This window comes from Macrotis lagotis, chromosome 4, assembly GCF_037893015.1.
Source record: "Macrotis lagotis isolate mMagLag1 chromosome 4, bilby.v1.9.chrom.fasta, whole genome shotgun sequence".
Classification (NCBI taxonomy): Eukaryota; Metazoa; Chordata; class Mammalia; order Peramelemorphia; family Peramelidae; genus Macrotis; species Macrotis lagotis.
In genome coordinates this window covers 271,819,626-271,837,726 of record NC_133661.1, presented here as the reverse complement: position 1 = coordinate 271,837,726, position 18,101 = coordinate 271,819,626, and the positions used below count along the sequence as shown (strand labels likewise).

The window sequence follows — 18,101 nt, the reverse complement described above, 5'->3', positions numbered from 1 at the left end:
AGTCCCACAAGGGACTTTAAGAGCCCTTGATAATAGCTGCTATAAACTTAGATGACACTACAATACGTATCAGATGCAATGAGATGGCAGAGATGGCAGAAAAGGGCCAATAGAATCAATTTTCCAATTAAAGGTAAGTCTTGAGAAATGGATGCCATATTAATCTTTCAAAGGTGGCTGCTTTGGTTGGCATGGGAAATGTTATTAGACATAAATAGCTGCAATGTAACCTTAGTTATAGGAATCATGGGATCTTCCCTTTCCCCCGACATAACATGTTGATTTGCATATCCAGATTGATGATGGACCAAGGCCTCAGTCTTTAGCATTCTTATAAGACCACTGATTTAGTTCAGTGGAAGATATCTGACATCTAACATGCCCTTCACACATTGTTGTAGGAGACATAAGCAAAAGTTTCTCTATTAGTCTTGAGTATCCAAGTTGGGAAAGAGTTTTTATGTACCCCAGGCTACTCTGGCAAAGTCACAACCTATTTATGAAAGGCAAGGCCCTGAGGGGCAGGGTGAGCATGACAAGAGTACCATGTAATGGATGTCTCAGAGATGTCTCAAATGTGTTTAAAACTCATCTTCTCTTCCTCTCCCCAAAACCTGCTTCTCTTTCAAACTTTTCTCTGTCAAAGGCACCACCATCCTTCTGTTCTCTAGGTTTGTATTCTCACTGTTCTTCATCCCACTTATCTAGTTCATTCTCAATTCTTGCCATTTCTGCCTCTATAATGTCTTGTGATCTGACCTCTTCTCTCTATTCACAGGCCCTCATTACCTCTCATTTGGATTCTAACAACTGCCTTCTACCTGATTTGCTTGATTCTTCAGTACTCCAGCACATTGCTGACAAATTGATTTTCCTTAAGATTTTCCTTTTGTCATGTCACTCCTGTGCTCTACGAACTCTAGTGGCTAACTAGTGCCTTTATCATAAACACAAACTCCTCTCTTTAGATTTTAAAATGCTTTACTACTTGGCTTCAACCTATCCTTTCATACTATTGAATATTACTCCCATATTCATATTCCTTCTCTGTATACTTTACACTCCATCTCACATCTCTCTACCTTTGCCCTGGCTATCTTTCATGCTTGGAACTCACTCTTTATCTCATTCTCATAAAATCCTTCTATTTCTTCAAAATGGAGTTCAAGCATCGCTTTCTTTTCTGAGATTCCTAACCCTTCTTCCTCAATCACCTTACATTTTAATAACTTTTTTGTATTTATTATTTTTATATTCTGAATCTACTTATATATGTATATAAATTGCATTTATTGTCTTCATTAGACTCTAAGCTCCTTAAAAGTAGTAATTATTGGAGCAGCTTAATGGCATAGTGGATAGAGCACTGGCCCTGGAGTTAGGAGAACTTGAGTTCAAATATGGTCTTACTTAATAATTACCTAGCTATGTGACCTTGGACAAGTTACCTACCAAAAAAAAGTATTTCATTTGATATATTTTTATTCTAATACCTATACAGTGCTTGACATATAGTAGGTGCTTGATACAGTTAGAGCCTTCTGTGTCCTACCTTTTTTTTTCCCAGAGGGACCATTTTGCATTATCCAAATCATAAAGGGCAGCTCTGGACAAAGATTAATGTTATAGTCCTGTGTCATTTGTTCACTATCAGCTAGGGTCCAACAACAGGGAAGCAACTTTTTTAAAATTTAATTTAAATTTTTAATCAACAAAATTGTATTTTATCTGCCTATTCCCTCCCTTATTACAAAAAAAAAACCCAAGACCCTTGTAAAAATTTATACATAAAGCAAAAAAAATTCCAGCATTGGTTATGTCCAAAAAATATGTCTCACCAAGCATTAAACAGCTGTTTTTCCTTTCTTTTTTTTGTTTTTTCTGTCATTTTTTAGAATTTTTTCTTTATTTACACATTACTAAAATATTCTTGTTTAAGAATTAACATAATACCCCTCCCTCACAAAAAAATATAAAACCTTATGAGAAATAAAGTAAAAGAGAAAAAAATGTGTTTTAGTCTGTGTTCTGATACCATCAGCTCTGTCTCAGGTGGATCACTTTCTTTCTCATAAGTCCATCATAGAAATTACTTCCATATTTTCTCACAGTTGCTCTTGCTGATTGTAATTCCCTCCATCCATTCCTCCCCACTACCATCTATTATATTTTCTCTCTCCTTTCACTCTGTCCCTCTAATAAAATGTGCTGTGGGGCAGCTGAGTGGTGCAGCGGATAGAGCACTGGCCCTGGGGCCAAGAGGTTCCAAACCTACATCCCACCCCAGAGACCCAGCAAGCACCTGGTGCCAGCTCCTTGCAAAAAGTAAAAAAGAAAATGTGTTATATCTGACTAGCCTCTCCTATGATCTACCCTCTCCTCTATCACTCACATCCCCCCCTTTCCCCCTTCTCTCCTTTTTTTTCCCTAGATGTCTATACCCTATTGAGTATGTATGCTGTTTCCTCACTCAGACATTTCCAATGAAAAGGAAGACTCCCTTATCCCCCCCATCACTTCCCTCTTTCCATACTATTACAAAAACTACATGAAATATCTTTTACATGAAATATCTTAGCCTATTCTACCTCTCCTTTCTCTTACTCCCAGTACATTTCCCTTTCACCTATTGACTCCATTTTTACAATATATATCTTCAAATTCAGCTCTCTCCTGTACCTTATCTATAAAAGCTCCTTCTGTCTGCTCTATTAAATGAGAGGCTTCATTTGAGTATTATCAGTGTCATCTTTCCATGCTGAAAATATGCAGTTCATCATCATTAAGTCCCTCATAATTTACCCTTTTTGTCCACTCTCTGCTTCACCTGAGTCCTGTACTTGAAGGTCAAACCCTCTGTTCAGCTCTGGTCGTTTCAACAGGAACATTTGAAATTCCCCTGTTTCATTGAAAGTCCATCTTTTCCCCTGGAAGAGGATGTTTAGTTTTGCCGGGTAGTTGATTCTTGCTTGCATTCCAAGCTCTTTTGCCTTCCAGAATATTATATTCCAAGCCCTAATATAGTTGCTGCTAAGTCATGTGTGATCCTGACAGCAGCTCCACAATATTTGAATTGTGTCCTTTTTTCTGGATGCTTGTAATATTTTCTCTTTGCCTTGGGAGTTCTGGAACTTGGCTATAATATTCCTGTTTTTTTTTTTTCAGATCTCTTTCTGGGGGAGATTGGTGGATTCTCTCAATTTCTATTTTGCCCTCTGCTTCTAGGATATCAGGGCAATTAGGAATTCTTTAAAAATGAGGTCAAGACTCCTTTCCTGATCATGACTTTTGGTATCCCAATGATTTTTAAATTATCTTTCCTGAATCTGTTTTCCAGATCAGTTTTTTTTGATGAGATGTGTCACATTTTCTTCTAGTTTTTCATTCTTTTGTTGTTGAAGTATTATGTCTTGACTTCTTGTAAAGTCATCAGCTTCCTTTAGCTCCATTCTACATCTGAAGGATTTGTTTTCCTCAGAGAGCTTTCTTATCTCCTTTCCCATCTGGCCAATTCTGTTTTTTAAAGCATTCTTCTCCTCATTAACTTTTTGAACTGTTTTTATCCATTTGACATATGCTGGTTTTTAACATGTTATTTTCTTCAGCATTTTTTGGATCTCCTTGACTAAGCTGCTGACTTCTTTTTCATGTTTTTCCTGCATCTCTCTCATTTCTTTTCCCAATTTTTCTTCTATCTCCTTTACTTGTTTTTCAAAATCTTTTTGTTTTTAGATTTTTCAAGGCAGTGGGGTTAAGTGGCTTGCCCAAGGCCACACAGCTAGGTTAATTATTAAGTGTCTGAGGTTGGATTTGAACACAGGTACTCCTGACTCCAAGGCCCGTGCTCTATCCACTGCGCCACCTAGCTGCCTCTCAAAATCTTTTTTGAGCTCTGTCATAGCCTGAGCCCAACTTCTCTATTTTTTGGAGTCTTTAGATGAAGAAGCTTGAACTTTCTCATCTTCTAACTGTGTGGTTTGGTCTTCTGTGGGACCAAAGTAATTGTCTATGGTCAGGTTCCTTTTTTTCCCCCAGCCTGTACCTGGTTTTGGGGTGCTTCCTGAGCTTTTGAGTTTTATTGGGACATCCCCCCCCCCCAAGGAACTTAGTGTATGAGGTTCTGACTGTTCTTCTGGTCTGGGAATGACCACAAGCTCACCCCCTCTGCTCCAGAGGCTGTGAGGAGGGGGTCCCTGCTCTATGGGGGACCTAGACTATGACTAGGGTCTGAATGTGGTCAAAGCCCCAGAATCTTGTTCCAGGGACAGAGGAGAGATCTTGGCAGTCTTCCTCCACTCCCTTATCTTCCAAGGGCTGAGCACTCTGGGAGCAGCTGCTGGGCAGCTCCACAGGCCTACTTTTGTTTCCTGGGATCTGGATTGAGCAGAGGGCCTGGGTTTCATGCTTGCTCTGGCAGAGGTCTCCCTGCTGATCTTCCAAATTGTGCTTGATACTCCTTGGAGTGCAGGTCAGGAAATTGCTTCTGCTGCCTAGAGCTGGTGCTCTCAGGCACTGGGGCTATTCCTGGGAGGCTGAAGTTCCTTTGCTCCAGCATGGTACCGCCCCACCAACCCCATGGACAGAGCTTCCTGCTATTTTCCAGGTTACCTTGGGCTGGAGAATTGCCTCACTGGGTCTTTCTGTGGGTTCTGTCTCTCAATAATTTAGTTAGAGTCATAATTTTAAGGTTTTTGAAATATTTTGGAGAGAGCACCTAAGTCTCTTCTCCTGCTGCCATCTTGAATCTGCCCCACCCCCCAGCAGCTGTTTTTCAAAAGTATAGGGGCAGCTAGGTGGTGTAGTGGATAGAGCACCAGTACTGGAATAGGAAGACCTGAGTTCAAATGCGGCTTCAGACACTTAATGATTGCCTAGCTGTGTGACCTTGGGCAAGTCACTTAACCCCCTTGCCTTGCAAAGAAAAACAAAACAAGCAAAATTAATGTATAGCAAGTGACTGCTTTATAGATAATAGATTCCAGCAGCTTAGTGGTTGTTTAGTCTAACCCCTCTTTGGTGGCTGCTAAAGGCTTTACTTGGCCTAGTCCTTATGGACAAATATAGGTTCTGTAAGATCATAAGGACCCAAAGACAGACTGCAGGACAGCTCACTCTGGGGCTTCTGAGACTATGTAGCTTGTTCTGGGCCCTATTCAAAAGAAGTTGGACTTGTCCTCAACTCATTTGGGGGGGAGGGTGTCCCAACATCAAGATACCCATGGAGGGAATATGGTTTCTTCAGAATCCAAATAATCTAATAAGCTTCTGAATTCTCTTTTTGAACTGTTATCAAGTGTCAATAATTTAATGTGGACTCCATTTAGGTTCTCCCCAAATTTAACTAAACAGGTTGAACCTTGCCCCTCATATAATTAAGGGCCTCTGCAACTTTGGCCTCTTCTGGCCCAGTTGATATTATATCATCAAATGTCACTAGATGGATATCAGTATCCTCAGGAATTGGGGCCTCTTTCAGGTCTCTGGTCACCAAGCTGTGACAATAAGAAGGTGAATCCAGCAGAACTCTTCAGCTAAAAGCAAAGTGTTCATGACTAGTTTCAACCTTGGAAACACAGAAAAAAGCAGGGGCAAGATCAATAACCCCAGACCAATTGCTTGGGGCCCAGACTTCCAGATCTAACACATAGACAAGATTATAGGGTGAAACAATCAGCCTAATAACTTTATTCAGCTGCTAATAATCTACTATACAATGACAGGTATCATCCACCTTCACTGATCACACAGAATTATTTTAAAGGCAATTTAGTAGTGAAAAATAATAGTCATCTTCATTTCCATTAAAAGAGAGGAAATATTTTACACACACACACACCCTCCCCAACTCAATATTATCTAACATTAACTATATGAGATACTTCATTTTTTCCCCTCTCACGAAACCTAGCACAGAGCACCTGTACAGGTGCTGACTCTCAAGAGCACATACTATTGTCCATAATATACCCTTTCTGATTAACCACTCAACTAAATAGGACTTCTATCTACACCCACATGAGAAAATGGTCCTCTTATCTTCCTTCAGTGGTCTTTTCCTTTAAACACATAATGGAAGCTAAGATAACCACCCCCATGGGTCCCCATGGCATAATTATAATCTGACAGCAAGTATCTAAAAACACTTTCTAATTCTGGTGATTACTTTTTTTTCCAAGTCACACTATCTGCGTCTTACAGTTAAAATAGAGCTTTAAGGTAAATTTTGGTTGCTGGGATTACTGTTAAAATTTTTGTCTAGGAAAGAGATCTCAGAGGATAGTAATGGGACACGCCTATTTGTGAGTAAGAAGACAAACCTTTGGCTTTCTTTCCAATCCTCATTCTCTCTCCTACCCCTATTTTTTCTTCCCTTTCATGTGTATAACATGTAACCCGAGTCAGAGATCTTGCTAACCACCTGTAGCCTATCAATCACCATTATTATTAGACCCATAGACAGCTCTTCTACTTGCTAAGTATTTTTTTGGTACTCTAATTGCCAACCATTAAAAGGAAATTTGTCATTTCATAACATCTATGATCAGTGATCTTTATTTTCCTTCCACTGGTGATCCACTTTTCCTAAAAGCAATTAATAAGCTTCAAGAAATACTTAGTTTTGTTATATTTTTATCAAATCCCTTAAACATGTATTACACTAAACCCATGGAGCTAGTACTAGTATCCTCCTTATCCTATTAAAAGGGGTTGGCATACAAACTTCATAGTTACAAAGTTCTGTATCTGACTATTTAATCATGAACCATTTCTTCCATACCACTCTTTCTATTCTTGCCCAAGGAATTTAACCACTAAGCTATTGCAGATAATTCCTGTCAAATATTCAGAGGCAGACCTAACTCAGGCTTGAGATTGAAATGAAACTCCTGTGACCTAAAAATATAACAAAATGTCTTTATACTAACAATTTTCAAGTTTTAAAAAAGTAGTAATTTGGATAAAATGACTACTTCTTTCCAACTTTGTATTTACCATGCTAGTTCTCAAAGGTATTCTCATGAGTCATTTTCTGACGCCCCCCCCCCCCAGATTTCTCTGACCCCCAAATCCCCACTGGCTAGGCCTTTTATGCCACAGGTGACCAGGAAGCCAAATCAATGATGATCCTGAATAAACTCTCCTGTCCTTTAAAAGGAAATCAGCACAGACTATATTAAACTTGAAGCTTTTTCCATGTTGAATAGCTAAATTTAGATCCAAGCTCTATTCTTTCCTCATAAATTTACAGAATGGACTTTTCTGGAAAATACATTTGCAACTAGGCATCTAATATGGGATGTTAACATGTAAATGCATGTGACTCTAATCTCTACTCAATAAAATTTAATTTTGTAAAAAAAAGCAAAGTTGTATTGATGTTTTTTTGTTTTATAATAGTCTTTTACAGATAAATGCCAAGTAAGCAACAAAAACAGTTTTGCAAAACCAACTTACACAAAGATTATGCACAGTCTAGAGACTGCATGCCACATTCTTTACTCATAGTCCCCTTTCCAAGGAAAGGTGAGAAGTATGGTTGCTCATCTTTTCTATAATGCCAAAATGGGGTCATTGCCATTACATACTGTTTGGCTTCATTTTAGTGGATTTTTTAAAATGTTTATATTATTGTAATCATGTACAATTTTTGTTTTGCTTGATTAACTCTGTTAGCTCATGAAAATCTTTACAATTCCCTAAATTCATATTTATTGCACAATAATATTCCATTATTTTGATGTAACAAATTATTTAGCTATCAATCAATAGGCTACCACAAAAATGCTGATATGTAGATTTTTTTAAATATGTGAAACTTTTCTTTCTATCTTTGAACCTTAAGGAGTCTGTAAGTCAAAGAAAATCAACGATATAATATTTTTTTCTCTAATAAATCTAAAATATTTTACAGACTGTACGGGATCAACTCATATCTCCATACCTGTTGGATAGAGATTTTCTAGAATACTGAGCATCCCTTGGCTATTTTACACAGACCTGACCCAGCTATTTCAACTGATAGGCTTTTCTTTTAGATCAAGTGCTGTGCTCTTCAATTTGGAGATTTAGCAAATCTAAAATGACAGTCTTTATTGTATACTGTAGTTCCTGATAGTGGCTAAACAAACTCCCGTCTCCTTGATAGTTTGCAATAGGACTGGAGTTGGCTCAAGAAAAGAGCCCAAATAATGTGACTTGAGGTTTGAAAAAACTTATCTCTCCCCCCCCCCCCCGCCCCATGTTCCACTCCCCCGATTTAGCTTGATCTTGGCTAGATTTTACTGCTTCCTTACAGGCTTTCAACACAGAGCTGTGATCCAGTCATGGAATGCTTAACTAAAAGCACATGCATTGGGGGTGGTTTCAAAAGAGCAAGCCTATGAAAACCAAAGTCTGAACAAAGTTGTTTTCTGAAAACAACAATATGCTCTGGGATATCAGTCCAATCTTCCAGTTCTCTGGCTATTTGTGCACAGAATGACTTGGTTTCTCCTGTTAGCTTACTGCCTAGGAGACAAGTAGTGGTCTAGAAATGATGGCTATATGCTAAAATATTTATGTAGCTGATCACATAATGGTACACATAGGGAGATAATGAAACTTGGAAGAAGGGGGATAGTGTGCCTCTCTAGTGGTCTCAGAAGATGGTCTTCTCACCACTCACTATCTTCTTGTCTTTGTTTTCCTTTTGCTTGGGTTTTATAATATCTCTATGCTTAAGGGTTTTAAAAAACCCAGATCTTTTCCTTGGTTGTCAGCCAAACTTTCATTTCCCAATCAAAGTTATTTTAAGGGTTTCCTTGGTTCTCTAGAATTTCCTCCACCTAGGGATCATTTTTCTTTTGTTTTAAATTCTTATTATGCCAAAAAGTTTTTTTCTTTTCCACTCTGTGGCTCATCCTACCCATCAGCCAACCAACTATTTATTTCAAGAGTGTTATGCAACTTTTGTAGCTACAATTAATGAAAAGGAGAAATCCAGGTTATTGATGCCCCATTTTTTTCAGGTTTTTTGCAAAGCAAATGAGGTTACGTGGCTTGCCCAAGGCCACACAGCTAGGTAAGGTAATTATTAAGTGTCTGTGGCTAGATTTGAACTCAGGTACTCCTGACTCCAGGGCTGATGCTCTATCTACTGCACCACCTAGCCCCTCTCCCATTTTTCTTAAACTGAAGTAAACCCATTGTTTTTTAGATTGTGATTAAATTTTTATATATATATATATACACACACACACACACACACACATATATGTATGTATATTAGTTTTTACAAGGCAATGGGGTTAAGTGATTTGCCCAAGATCTCACAGCTAGATAATTATTGTCTGAGGCTGGATTTGAACTCAGGTCGCAACTCTAGGGTGATGCTCTATTCACTGTACCACCTAGCTGCCCCATGATATAATTAAAAAAAAATCATTTAATTCAAAACCTAAAAATCAATCAGAAATTTCTCAGTTTAAGAAAAACAGAAGATATAAATCTGAATTTGCCTAATTCAAATTAGGGAATGATCATTTGCTTTACTAAAGGATCTTTTACTTTGTAGAAAGATTGATTACAGTTTCTTTTAGAAATTCAAATCCTCTAGTGAATTTAAAATTTGATTTACAGTTAATTTTTAGGAATGCATTTATTATGTAAAGTGAACTATATCTTCACTCAACTTATTAAATCATATTTCAGCCATCATAAGAACCTTAGTACCAAATAAGAAAATGGCTATTAATCTTTTGGGTAGAAGTTGGGAAGAAATTTCCCTTCAACCTCAGGCTTCACATTATTTGATCCCAAATCTTATTTATTTATTATTTGTTTTTATTATTTGATTTATTTTTTCCAATTATATGCAAAGGTAGCTTTCTACATTCATTCTTTTACAAGCTTTTGAGTTCCATATTTTTCTACCACCCTTCCTTCCCTCCCCCTTCCTCATGGCAGCAAGTAATCTGATATAGGTTATACATGTACTAAAATATTAGTCATATTGAGAAAAAAGAATAAGAACTAAGGAGGAAAAATCATGAGAAAGAAAGAAAAAACATAAAAGAAACTTTTAAAAGTGAACATAGTATGCTTTTGCTCTACATTTAGATTCCAGAGTTCTTTCTCGATGTGGATGGCATTTTCCATAACAGGTCTCTCAGGATTGTCCTTGAACTGAACTGCTGAGAAGCGTTGCATCCATCAAAGTTGATCATCTCACAATGTTGCTGTTAATGTGAGCAATGTTCTCTTGGTTCTCTTTCCTTTGCTCAGCATTTGATCCCAAAGCTTAACCCTCTCTTAGAGGAGACACAGGAGAGGCCTGGTTTCTGAGTCATCTCACCTGATAGACTTCCTTTTGCCATCTTTTCCTTGCAGATAAGTCCTTAGCAAAGATGTACGGCATCAGGAAAGAAAGTATGGTCCTTCGTGTTAGCCAGTTCAAGTTTCAAATGAATTCCCTTAGGTCCTCAAACTTTGGCTCTTTGTTTCTGTAACTTTGCCCCCCTCCCCCCAACATTAAACAAATCACCAATTCTAGCCAAACCATCAATGGGAAAAACCTCTCTCTAGAGCAGCTGGCACATTTGGGCAGCATCTGCTTTCTGCCTGGCTCAAGGGGAGCCTTAGCAGCAGAAGGGGAATGAATAAGCTGTTCTTGAAGCTGCATCCAACATTACATTAATATATTCACAAGTTTAGTTAAGTTGGTGGGGGGTGGAGCAGGGAGAGAACTTTTATAGCTCCAGACCTTTGGTTAATGAAAGCTCTAGTGCTGAAATAATATTCCCTTGGATTTTGGCTCTAATTTCTCCTGGGCCAAGAAATAAGAATTTGACAAGTAGTGTGTTAATCTAATTGTGGCTATCACCATGTTGGATTGTTATAGGAAATTGCTGCATTTGGAGGTTCCTAGGCATCAGTCAGAAGCTTCTTTTCCATGTCCATTTTCAATTATATTTCATGTTTTTACTATTTCTAAGATTTAATTATACAAAATTCCTGAATTTGGGTTCTAAATATAATATGGTGTGTGTGTAGTCCTATATGACAAGTGTGGCAGATCTCTGAACTGCCAGTGGACTTAGGAACCAGGACAGGATACTAGAACAGGACACCCTATAGAGAGGAGGTTGGGTAGCACTCTAGTAAGCCTGAAAGAAAGAGCAGAGCTGGGGCCAGTTCTGACCAACCAAAAATCACCGGGGGCAGAGAACTTGAGTAGTGAACCATGAATTGCTTAGCAGGAGATGTAAGGTGGCACCTCCAAGGAAACCTTCAGTCAGAAAATGAATAGAGGAAATCAGGAGGGGAAAAAACCTTGAAACAGAAGATCTCAGGAAGAAGAAAACTCAAAAGATTGTATACATAAACAGATAAATCAACAGGAAAAACATTAACGAGAAAGAAATAAGATCTCTAGATCCAGTATTCAAAATCAGACATCTATAAATAAATACTGCAAAACAAAGGAAATTGATCCAACATGATGAGAAAGAAAATCCTGTGGAATGTGAGATCAACATGGAAACAACATGCTGTAACTTGAGTGGTTCAAAAGAGAACTGAGAATTATGAGATCATAATTTATGGTCTCTACAACAAAAATAGTGGGGAGAATAGAAAAACCAGAATCTATAATGGCAAGTCTCACCAAATAAACAAAAGAACAGTAGATTGGTGATGCAAATATTGTGAGGAATGTAGGGTGTTTGACTTCCACAGAATGTTAGAGGAGATGATTTAAAAAAATATATATATATATATATATATAAAACACACACCAAAGACTGGTCTGCCTGTGGCTATTGAGCCTACCCCTAAGTATGTGATTGTAAGGGGAGATGGGCCTACTCTTTTCTAGTCTTAAATTGACCTAGGGTCTCTGTCCTTTGCAAGAGTACCTGCTCAATGAAGTTCATAATATTATAATAACCCCCCTGTGCTCATTAGTATAATGACCAGGGAGGGAAAAACATATTACTAGAAAGTGGTATGGGTTGAGTATATTGATTAGTTTGTAACCGTGACAATTCAGACCAATGGCTGGCTCAAAGGGGAGAGGTAAGCCTTTCAAACTGCATATGACTAGACATTGTTCCAATTTGGTACCTTTTTCCAGCAGGAAAAGTCTTTTCTGCAGAAAAGTTATTTAATAAAAAGCTCTTTTAATCACTCTGGACTAAGTATTTATACTTATGAGCCATTTATAACAAATATTTATACACACATAGAAATGGACAATCAAGAAGAGAAGCAAAAACCCAAAGCAAACAACTTTTAAAAGAATCTTTTACCTTGTAAGCAAAACATAGAGAACTCAGGCTGTGTAGATAAAGATAATAGGTCTCCCAGAAGAACATGGAAGGACCAAAAAACCCCTTTTAATAATGCAGGAAATAATTGGAGAGAATTACTCAACTTTTTTGTTGTTGTTTTTAGGGCTGGTGCTCTATCCACGGTGCTACCTAGCTGCCCCTCTCAGAACTTGTATCAATTGAAAGAATTCATAGATGCTTCCAGAAGACAAATTCCAAGATACATAATGATTAAATTTAATTTAAATTAACAATTCAATTTAGAAAGACGTTCTGTGAGCAATCAGAAGAAATATTTTTAAAAGAAAAGGAAATTCCAATAATGCAAAGTTTTCCAAAGAACAGTAGAACTTAGGATGCAGCACAGGTTGGCCTACTCTGCAAATTTCATAAATGAGAAAAGATGAAAATTTAATAATAGAAACATTTGAAATATTTTTAGACAAACCAGAACTGAAGAGACTATATTTGCTTCTCAAACTTGGGACTGGGGTGGCAGAATGTGACTCCAGGTATTATTGGGATGGAATGGTTTGAATTTCTCTTGCATATTTCTTTGTAAAAGCTAATTGGTGGTAATTAGCCAAATGGTACTTCAGCAGTCCAGCTGATACTGAAGAGAATATTCAGTGGCATTAGAGAGGAATCACTTTAACCCCTCAAGAGAACTTCTAGAACCCTCAGGGGAAGATACAGACTTCTTTAAGGAATCCAACTCATCTATGAGAGTAGGTGTTGGAATAAGGATTCTCAGAGCGTATTCTTCCTGTAACCAACAATTCTGACATCTCCAAAAGCAAATGACTTCTATGTCATTTATATTGTACCATTATTCCCATCACTTTCTCCTACTCCATACACCTACTCTATCAAGATCAACCTTATTTGCTCTTTGCTCTCCATTAAGGTTTTTCCCCCAAAATATTCTAGTTTCATTTTTTTCCTTTTCTGCTTCCTCTGCTACCTTTCCTAAAGATAACTTATCTTTGTTTTTTATTTGATTTTTGCACATTGCATATAAGTTAGCTTTCACTTTTTTTGCCCCTACTGTGACTTCTGGGAAATTCTTTTCCCTTCCTTTTAACTATTTCCTTTGGCAGAATGTCTTGGTTCCATAAATATTTTAATAATGCACACATGTATATTAGTTATACATGTACTTATACACATACATTTATAAATAATATATATGTACATACACATACATACATACATAGCATCTGTATAGGTGAAGAATTAGCTGATTTAAACTTGGAAACAAAAAGGTTCATGATCCAGGAATGCCCTTAAACAATGTGGGTTAATACTTTGCTAAATCACCCTCATGACTTGATATCATGCATCTGTCCTTTCTGGGGAGTGAACTTTGCATTTTGTTGGATCTCTGATTTCATAGGTATGGGTGATCTCTCTACTAGTACAAGAATATGTCTTCTATAACTTTTCATCCATATACAATACAATAAATATAAATTTTATTATGCAATCCATATATAATGCAATCCAATAAATATTTATAAACATTTACTATACACAAGACAGTGCTAAATACTAGAGATACAAATATGAAAAACACTAGTCCTTTCCTTAAAAAGCTTTCAGTCTATTGAGGGGTTAACAGGTGCACAAATAAATAGGATATGAGAGTCTTAATAGAAAAAAACAATTTGAGAAGGATGAGGATCTACCCCATGTCTTGATGAGCTTTCTCTTCTACTTTTACTGTCTCAGATTTATCACTGACCTAGCTTTTGTGACTTTTACTATATGATTAGCCTTTCTATTTAGCTGGTTAGATGTGTCTTCAGGATTGTCTTTATGCCCCTTTCAGCATGCAAGTTGCCAGTACTGTACTATACCCACCATGCATCTTCCCATCATCTTTTGGGTTATGTCATTTTGATTCTCTCCATTTTATAATGTCCCCTGATTCCCATCCATCTTGTTGGTGTTAAGCAGATGGATTTTTGTGGCACTTTTCAGTGATCACTGAAGGTACCATGTGATTTTCCAAATACAACCCAGTCCAGTCTTCTCTTCTAACTCAATTCTGGGCTCACTTTTCCCCCCATCTGTAGCATGTGTCCAATCCATCCATACTGATGGACTTACTTTGAGTCTTTCTATCTGAAGATCTTTATTTGGGTTTTTAGGGTGAATGGTTAGACCTCTTTTTGCTAGGCTGTGAATTTCACTGAGGAAAGTTTTGTATTGATTGACAAGTATTGAGTTGTCTTCTGCAAATTGGAGTATTTGGAAAATCTCTCTAATGGGAAGAGAACAAACATTAAGTACCTACTATGTGGCAGGCATTGGACTAAATGATTGATAAATTGTCATCTCATCTCATGTTATGATCCTCATAACAGCACTGGAAAGTAGGTGTTTATTGTCTCTATTTTACAGATGAGGAAACAGGCTGAAAAGAGGTAATCCAGAATCACTAAATTTGACTCCAGACCCAGCACTTCTGCACCAACTAACTGCTGGTTGAAAGGAAATTCTTTTGTTTCAATGTTACACAGGACATAGGAAGATTTTGTGGGTACAGTGGAAACATGGCTGGACTAATACACTAAAATCAATTGTTAATATATTTAGAGCTGGTCTATTTTCCCCCATCATTCTCTTCCATCATTTCTTGTCATATCTCTCTTATATGACATCCTCTACTTCTCAACATATACATAGCAAAGTTAGGATTTGAATCCAGATGTTATGGATTCAGTGATCTTTCCACTGTACCAAGAGACTCTGAGTTCAAATTCTGGCACTACTGACCACAACCAGTATAACTTTGGGCAAATCACTTCCCCTCCCTGATGCTCAATGTCCTCACCCATAAAAATGAAGGGGTTGGACTAAATAACCTCAAACTAAGGTCTTTCCCAGATCTGAATCTATGAGGTAATATATTGAATACAATTCTGGGCTTATAGTAAGGAAGACCCAAATTTGACTCCAGCTTCAGAAGCTTATTTAACCTGTTTCAGCTTCAGTTGTCTCATTTATAAAAATGGGAATATTCATAGTACCATTTTATAAATGAGACGATCTGTGTGAAGCATTTTACAAGGCTTTAAAGACAGGTGCTATTAACTATTATCACTCTATGTCACTTGGCAAACACCCTAAATGGCCATATTTCTTCCAGTTTAGCATCTTACTTCATATTAGTCTTTTTAAAAAATATATATTTTATTTATTTATTTTTCCAACTACATGTAATGGTAGCTTTTTTTTAGTTTTTTTTTTTTTGCAAGGCAAATAGGGTTAAGTGGCTTGCCCAAGGTTGGATTTGAGCTCAGGTACTCCTGACTCCAGGGTGTCTATACACTGTGCCACCTAGCCGCCCTATAATGGTAGCTTTTAACAATCTTTTTTTTGCAAGATTTTGAGTTTTACATTTTTCTCCTTCCCTCCCCTCCCCCCTTGCTCCTGACAGAAAGCAATCTAATATAGGCTCTATTTGTATATCTGACTTCATATTAATATTAATGAGATTGAACAAAATAGTTGCAATTATCAATCATAGGAATTTTTCAGATAAATTTTTATTGATTTTTAAAAAATATTGCCATGATTCCCCCAGGTTATGCCTCTTCTTCCCTTCCCTTCCCAGAGAGCCATTCCACATAGCAAATAGTATTTTTTAAAAGATTAAAAAAAAGTGGCAGCTAGGTGGCACAGTGGACAGAGCACTGACCCTTGAGACAGGAGGAACTGAGCTCAAATTTGGCCTCAGACACTTAATAATTGCCTAGCTGTATGACCTTGGGCAAGTCACTTAACCCTACTTACTGTCTTACAAAAATAAATAAAATTTTTTAAAAGATATAAAAAAGAAAAAGAAACAGAAAAAAATCAGCAAAACTAATCAATACACTACAAATCAATGAAATAAGAGTATTTTCTCACATCTTGTGAGTCATGTTTGTTCTTTTGTTCTTTTTTTTAAATTTTATTTAAGGCAATGGGATCAAGTGACTTGCCCAAGGTCACATAGGTAGGCATTTATTAAGTGTCTAAGGTTGAATTTGAACTCAGGTCCTCCTTTATCACTGCACCACCTAGCTGAACCTTGCATTTTCTTTATAATTTCACAATACATTCACTTTTGGGGTGTGTGTGTGTGTGTGTTTTTCTCCCATTTACATTGTTATCATAACTGTATATATTTTTTCCTTAGCTCTGCTCATTTTATTCTGCATCAGTTCATGTGGATCTTGCCATGTTACTCTATATTCATTGAACTCACCAATTCTTACAATGTAATTCCATCACATTTGTATACTATAAATTATCTAGCCATTCCCTACTTAGAGGATTTTAATATGCATCTTATACAAGCAGAACTTTTGAGTCTACATTTTCTTCTACTAAGTATAATGCTTTCATAGAATCAATAAACAATAAACAGTGGGAGCTCTTATTTTTCTACGTGTCAGTAAATTGCATGACTGTAATCTATATGTTCTCATATTTATATGGACATCCTTGATGCATACATAGACTATTTTCATAAAAATTTCATAGAAATGAAGTAAGTGGTATCCAGTGTCATCTGGGCACCATCTATGAAATTTTTCATTACTTTTGGAATCTTCTCTTTGATAGATTTTGAAAATTCATCCCCAAGTGCCTTTTATTTTTTAAACTTTTATTCATTTTAGTCAGTCAAAAATTTGCTTTTTTATCCACCCACACTTGACCTTCTCTCCTTGCAGTTGGAACACAAGAAAAACAAAAGTCATTAAAACCATAGTCAATCAAAACAAATTTCCACATGAGCCATGTCCAAAAAATTTTTTCATTCTGCATTCTGCATCTTTATGAAGGAATTAGTGGCATATTTTATGATTAGTTTTCTGAAATATTGGTTTGTCTTTATACTGAAAAGAGTTCAACGAAGTGATCTTTCATCACATTTATATTTCATAATATGTTCATCCATTGCCCAATTTAATCAGGACCCACTCAGATTCTAATTCATTACCACTTCAAAGAGAGCTATACATATTTTTGTACATTCTGAGAGTTTGTCTTGATTAGAACTAATGACTCCCTTAACCTATTTTCCCTTTAATTTTATTTTCCCCATTCCTCTTTCTCTCCCATTTTCCTGTTGAGTGAAATGTATTTCTGTAAAAATCTCTAAATTTGTATCTTCTTCCTTCTTTTGACCAGTTCAGATGAGAGTAAAGTTTAAATGCCTTATTTGTATTGATGTCTTTGCATAGATGTCTACTTAGACATAATTTTCCCTAACTCATATTTCCCTTCTCCCCCCCTACTTATGTATATATTACTCTTTTTTCCCATTCTTAACATCAAGAGATAAGAAAAGTATTATATCAGTCTATAAATCCTGATGATGATAAAATTCAGAGGAATTACATGTGTCATCCCCATATTTGAATGTATCCCCATATCCTTTTCATTGTTCATTTATCTTTTTTATGTTTTTCTTTATTCTTGTGTTTGAACTTCAAAGTTTCTCTGCAACTTTGATCTTTGTATTAGGACTGTTTGGAGATCCTTTACTCATTAAAGATCTACCCCCTCCCCATCCCATAGCATTATATTTAGTGTTTCTAAGTAAGTTATTCTTGATTGTAAGACAAACTCCTTTGCCTTCTGTAATATCATATTCCAAGTTCTCTGCTCCTTTATACTGATGGCCGTATGATCCTAACGATGACTTCTTCGTACTTGCACTAATTTTTCTGGGTGCTTGCAGTATTTTTTCCTTTGGTTCAGAAGCTAAGGATTTTGACTATGATGTTCCTGGAA

At 36.8% G+C, this 18,101-nt stretch overlaps 1 protein-coding gene across 4 annotated transcripts in view; it reads left to right on the top strand.

The window, feature by feature from the left end:
• Positions 1–18,101, top strand: part of EXD2 (exonuclease 3'-5' domain containing 2) — a 104,843-nt gene that overhangs the window by 62,700 nt on the left and 24,042 nt on the right. The window lies entirely within an intron of this gene.